This window comes from Ascaphus truei, chromosome 13 (genome assembly GCF_040206685.1).
Source record: "Ascaphus truei isolate aAscTru1 chromosome 13, aAscTru1.hap1, whole genome shotgun sequence".
NCBI classification, from domain to species: Eukaryota; Metazoa; Chordata; class Amphibia; order Anura; family Ascaphidae; genus Ascaphus; species Ascaphus truei.
In genome coordinates this window covers 38,452,700-38,459,106 of record NC_134495.1, presented here as the reverse complement: position 1 = coordinate 38,459,106, position 6,407 = coordinate 38,452,700, and the positions used below count along the sequence as shown (strand labels likewise).

The 6,407-nt window shown below is 45.2% G+C and overlaps 1 pseudogene; it reads left to right on the top strand.

The window, feature by feature from the left end:
• Positions 1 to 566: 566 nt before the first annotated feature.
• LOC142464642 (olfactory receptor 6N1-like) lies at positions 567 to 4,765 on the top strand (annotated as a pseudogene).
• The last annotated feature ends 1,642 nt before the right edge of the window (positions 4,766 to 6,407 follow it).

The following is a 6,407-nucleotide window of genomic DNA, read 5'->3' as shown; positions in this document are numbered from 1 at the left end:
TTGGCGTGGGAACTTCTGTTTTAGGGCACTTAGAAATAAAATTTATTTGGCCCCTAGATGTTAGGAACCCCCTCACTTGACCCCAACAGGGTCCCAGCAGTAATGGCGACGAGAAAGGGTCACGCCGGCGAGGAGGGTCCTACCATTGAGCGCAAATGGCGGAGAAAGCTTTGAAGCGGCTAAGTCACAATGAGCAGAAACCTGGGACCCAGAACTCCGGTTCTGTTCGAGCTAGAGCGCTCAAATTCGGTCACCATGTAGCCCTAGTTGCGGCAGGATTGCATGGCAAATTGCGACCCTCTCGTGGCAACAGAACGGAGTCAGGGTGATGTTAAAGTTCAGGTTTCTGCCATTGACTTGCATGGCAGAAAAAAAGCCACTTTGGTAATGTGCTTTTAAACTGTCTTCTGGTATCTCCGGTTCCGTGGGTCGTGCAAAGCTGATATTTTGCCACTATGGCAAGGGTCCTCCCGCATGGGGACCAGGTAAATTTCAACCCGCTCAGACCCACAGAACGGGTTATTTTACATTATATTCGCGCAATTGGCGTGGGAACTACTTCGGCCATGGTCAAGTTCACAGGCAATTGGCATGGGAACTTTTGTTCTAGGGCACCTAGGAATAAAATTCTTTTTGCCCATAGATGTTAGGCACTGTATACCACTGTACAGTATACTGTGGAAGACAAATAATGAAACGATACTGAATATGTAGAATAAATGCATAGTTTTATTTAATCAGGGTTTATTACACAGTATACTGTACGGCCGGAAAAAATCAGCATACAGTACAATATTATCCATTGAAATCCCCCCATTAGCCGTTTTCTTTACTGAGGAAAAAAAAAGAAAGTTTTAATGTACAGTAATGGTCAGCCCCCTAAGAAAGTACCCAGCCAGCCCCACCAAAATAATACGGCAACAAGACAGTACTCACCATTGAATTAAAATTAATTTTGCCCCAGATGTTAGGAACCCCCTCACTTCACCCCAACAGGGTCCGAGCATGTACAGTACTTTAAAATAAATTAAATATGCAATTTTACTATTACTGCGCGCGCACGCACAGACTGTGTACTGCAGGTTGAACCGCGAAGGTATTAGACTTCAGAGACAACAGCTCGCAAACGCCCCCATGTGTTTTTACACGGCACTGCAGTATTGCAGCCAGTCGGAATAAAATGCTTAAATCACAGCCGCGAATATAACGCTATATACCTCGGGAGAAAACTACACAAAACCGCACATCACCGGGATCCTCTGAAATTCGCAGAGCTAGCCAAGTAAGAATAAAGTTGGTCGCCAGTAGTATCAGGAAATGTAACCTCCCCAATCAGATGTTTTGTACTAATAACTGCACATTTAATAACAAGAAATAAGACAAAATCTTCTTCTGTATCTTAGTTTTCCTTCCCTTTTGTACCCAACCTTGTGACATGAAAACATGAAAGAAATTATTTCTGCAGCAATCGTTTCAATGCGTTTATTTTTACTTCATATTTTGTTTTCTCACATCAGTCTGTGAGTCTGTCTGTCTGTCTGCAATCCCTAGTAATTTTCTTTTTATCTGTGATTTAAACAAATTGGCTATAACATTATGTGTAATAAATAAGGGAACAAGCTGTGTGTTACATTCTCAGCTCACTCTGACGGTCTGTATTCACATTTACTTCTGTTATTATTCTATCCCCCCCTCCATCCCCATCTCTATCCTCCCCTCTATCCCCCTCTATCCTCATCTCTATCCTCCCCTCTATCCCCCACCTCTATCCCCACCTCTATCCTCACCTATATCCTCACCTCTATCCTCACCTCTATCCTCACCTCTATCCCCACCTCTATACTCACCTCTATCTCACCTCTATCCTCACCTCTATCCCCACCTCTATACTCACCTCTATCCCCCCTCTATCCTCACCTCTATCCTCTCCTCTATCCCCCACATCTATCCCCCACCTCTATCCCCAACTCTATCCCCCCTCTATACTCACCTTTATCCTCACCTCTATCCTCACCTCTATCCCCCACCTTTATCCTCACCTCTATCCCCACCTCTATCCCCACCTCTATCCCCACATCTCTCCTCAATCCGCACCTCTTTCCCCACCTCTATTCCCACCTCTATTCCCCCTCTATCCTCACCTCTATCCCCTCCTCACCTCTATCCTCACCTCTATCCCCTCCTCACCTCTATCCCCATCTCAGTTCTATCCTCACCCCTATAGTTCCCCTAATTGATTGTTCTCAGTCTGACTCACTGAGCCACTCCTTCAGCACTACTCAATACAATGATACAATGATACAATGATACAATGATACAAAGCATCACTTATATATTTCCTAACGTTTCACAGGCCACTGAGTCTTAGTAATTCTCTTTACAATCTTTTAAATAGTGCATTAAATATGATTAAAAAAATAAATGAAATAAGGCTAAAATGGGGATGAAGTGGTGTCTTAGCTCCCACCAACGTTCCTCTGTTTTTATATGCATATCAACTTACTGTATATAGAAGAGTAAACAATGATTGGTGCCATCAGTAGTATGGGATTATAATTTATATTGCTGTTATAATTTTGCACTTCTTAGTCTGCCGTCATATATTGGAGTTTCCTTTGAGTATTTTGTGTCTTTCTTTTCCAGACAGAAAACATGCAGCTCTCATGAACACGGTGAATAGAACCCTGGTGCCGGAGTTTGTTATTCTGGGGTTTTCCAGCAGCAGGGAGCTTCAGGAGGTCTACTATGTTGTCTTCTTGGTAATGTATATTCTGACATTAACCCAGCATGCGGTTATCATTGTGGTCATACACTTGGACTATCGCCTCCATACCCCTATGTACTTCTTCCTCGTCAACCTCTCATTTCGGAGATTGCCTGTCACTGTCACTGTCCCCAAGATGTTGGCCAACTTCCTATCAGAGACAAAGACCATCTCAATTAACGGATGCTTTGCCCAGTCGCACATTTTCTTCTTTCTAGGTAACACTGAATGCTTCCTGGTAACTGCAGTGGCATATGATCGCTACCTAGCGATCTGTAATCCTCTACATTATAATGGACTTATGGACAGATGGGCTTGTATTTGTCAGGAATCCGCCCCTGGGTTTGGCTGGAGCCCATCCATCCGGAGCTTTGCAGGTTCCAGACAAACTATTCCCTGCTTCTGCAATCACCTGCCTCCTGCTGCCTCCTGTGATGCTCTGGCCTGATTGGCCTCCTGTGCTATTTAGTTCCTGCCCCGCCCTCAGGAAGTTGCTGGACATAGACTTTGCAATCCATCTTGCAAGTAACTGTGCTTGTCACAGACTCTCTGTTTGGCCTGCTTGGCCTCCTTGTGCCTTGTATCCTGCTCCCAGTCCTCTGCTCCCCAAGGCCTCCTTGCATAGCAGCCCCGGCGCTGCTTCCTTTGTTCCTGGCAGACCGCCGCCGTGCTGTAGCGGCTACGCTGGTTTCCCCAGTGTTTCCTGTGGCGTGTCTGCACCCCTGGTTCCTGTGACCTTCCTTTCTGCAGTTCCTGTTCCCAGTGGTCTCCACCACTCTCGGCTGTACCCGGCTAGGGGGTGCCATTTTGTGCTGAAGCACTGGATTCCCAGTTCCTGTTGTCTGCACCCCTGGTTCCTGTGACCTTCCTGTCTGCAGTTCCTGTTCCCAGTGGTCTCCACCACTCTCGGCTGTACCCGGCTAGGGGGTGCCGTTTTGTGCTGAAGCACTGGATTCCCAGTTCCTGTTGTCTGCCCTTGGTTCCTGTGACCTTCCTGTCTGCAGTTCCTGTTCCCAGTGGTCTCCACCACTCTCGGCTGTACCCGGCTAAGGGGTGCCGTTTTGTGCTGAAGCACTGGATTCCCAGTTCCTGTTGTCTGCCCCCCTGGTTCCTGTGACCTTCCTGTCTGCAGTTCCTGTTCCCAGTGGTCTCCACCACTCTCGGCTGTATCCGGCTAGGGGGTGCCGTTTTGTGCTGAAGCACTGGATTCCCAGTTCCTGTTCCTATCTCTGAAACCCTGCTGTCTTCGCTGAAGTAGCATTGTTGGATTCCCTGATGACGACCTCGGCTCGTATCCTCGACCACCGCTCCTGTGCCGTCTGCCTTGACCCCTGCCTGGATAACGTTAACTCTGTTCTCTCCAATCCTGAACCTGGCCTGTTTGACGATGATTTCCGCACTCCGGACCAGTCTGTGTGGTCTAAGGTCGGTGCTTGTACATCCCCACCTCAGCCCCGCGGTCCGGTACCAGTTTTTGGCAAGCACATACGTTACAGTATTAAATTTGCGGGGGGCTGCTGGCTGGGTGGTTCTCTGGCACCAATTTTGGCATCCACATTCATATTTCGCTTTCCTTTCTGCGGCTCTAATGTCATCGACCATTTCTTCTGTGACTCTCCCCCACTGCTGAAACTCTCATGCAAAAGCATCGACACTATTGAGGTGATTGTCTTTATATTAGGCTCCTTAATTCTCCTAACTTCATTCTTGCTGACCATGGTCTCTTAAATCAATATCATCGCTACTATACTGAAGATCCCTACGGCCGATGGACGTCAGAAGGCGTTTTCCACCTGTGCTTCCCACCTCACCATAGTCATTATATTCTATGGCACCACCATGTTCACATATGTCAGACCCAGGACCCTCAATGCTTTTGATACCAACAAGGTCTTGTCCGTCATGTACTCTGTAGTCACCCCAATGATCAATCCCATTATCTACAGTTTAAGAAACAATGATATCAGACAAGCAGTGAAGAACGTTGTGGGTAGAAAATAAATTAGTAACTAATTGCACGTAAATCCTGCTTTACAACAACGATCAAAAACGTCAATTATTTGTTTAGTAAGCCGTAAGTTTGTGTGTTAACAAAGTAAAATGTACAAGCCTGTGTGCATAACTGTTGGACATCCACCACTTCTATTTGGTAGCTTAGACAATCTGGAAGTGGTGCAAAGCTTCCAGTTGGTATATTTCGAAGATGCAAAATCCATTACTATTAACTGCCAATGAATCCCAGTTTATTGGGAGGCCAGAGAGCTGGCTGTGACCTTGGAGTCGTATCTCATCTACTGTACATAGGAGCTGCCAACAGGTGAGTCTTAAATCTATTGGGGGGGATTCTCCTTCCTGACATCAGTCATCCCAATCTACCGTTAAACAGTTAAAGTGCATTGCCAGAAGCTGAACTATTTGTATATTTTACTTCTTCGCAGCCATAATTTCCTCCTGAAGAGAGAATACATATAGTCAAACACTCGGCTACCATGTTCCAATAAACCAGGCTATTTTGCACAAAATGTGGTCACCCTCTTTTTCCTATTGAGCGGATGGGGGGGTGTCGCTGCATCTCTGCATTTTGCCTGCACTTTTTCTAGCGGAGTCGCACGTCGGAGTATTCCTATTTCATGTACTACAATATCAGAGCCCAGCTCCCACAGAGGATGTGAGTAAGAGATTGTGTTCTCTATTTATCACTTGTTTGCATACTTATACTCTAGTGGAGGGGGAAAGCTGTAAGCTGTATATACTCGGCTTGGGAGAATATTTATGCACCTGGCAACTTAAGGGTTGATAACATATTGACAATATAAATGCCTAAATAGGTGCTATCTCCAATGTAATCAACCCCCCTCTAACTCCACATTAATGAGGTATACATTCTAGGAATACTTCATCTATTTATTGTTCTAAGAAGTTTTTACACGAATATATGGAGTTCATGAAATGTTTGGAGCCCCAGGTATCCTGTTGCTGGACTATACTGTACCTACCTTGCAAAGCATACTGCTGAAGCCCACTGCCCTTTCTAGAAAGACTGACATACTCTTAATTTTGGAACTCGATGTACAGTAACCTTTATCCTTTTAAGTTCGATTGTCAGACCCTCAGTAAGAAGCGTTACCAAGACACTCAGATCATGCAGAAATATGCCTGTTCTCGGGATTCCATGCTCCCTCTGTGTTTTATCCCTCTCTTCACTCATGTTCTAGACTGTAACTTTTTTTAAATGATCTTCATTGGGACCTAGCGTACAGTACATGTACCTAACAACTAACCTGTTAGCAGGAACAAGGATAGAAAAAACGGAGCACTATCCAATGAGATAAGGATCCAGAGCGGGCTATCTCATAAAAAAGACTTTATTGGGTCATACAAAAAAAAGAACCCCTAAAGAGATAGGGGAAACACACAGCACATTTCACGCCTATAGCGTTTCATCATAACCTGTTAGACCTGGATGCTACTGTAAATCACTGTCATGTATAATGTTATAAACCATAAGTTGAAGACTCGCGGTTTTCCCCTATACCGTGTAGAAAAATATGTCTCCTGCGCCATTAGCATGTTACATAAAACACATAAACTTGAGGGTGATGATAAAGAGAATAAGAGAGAAGTTCTTAAAATGTCAGATGTG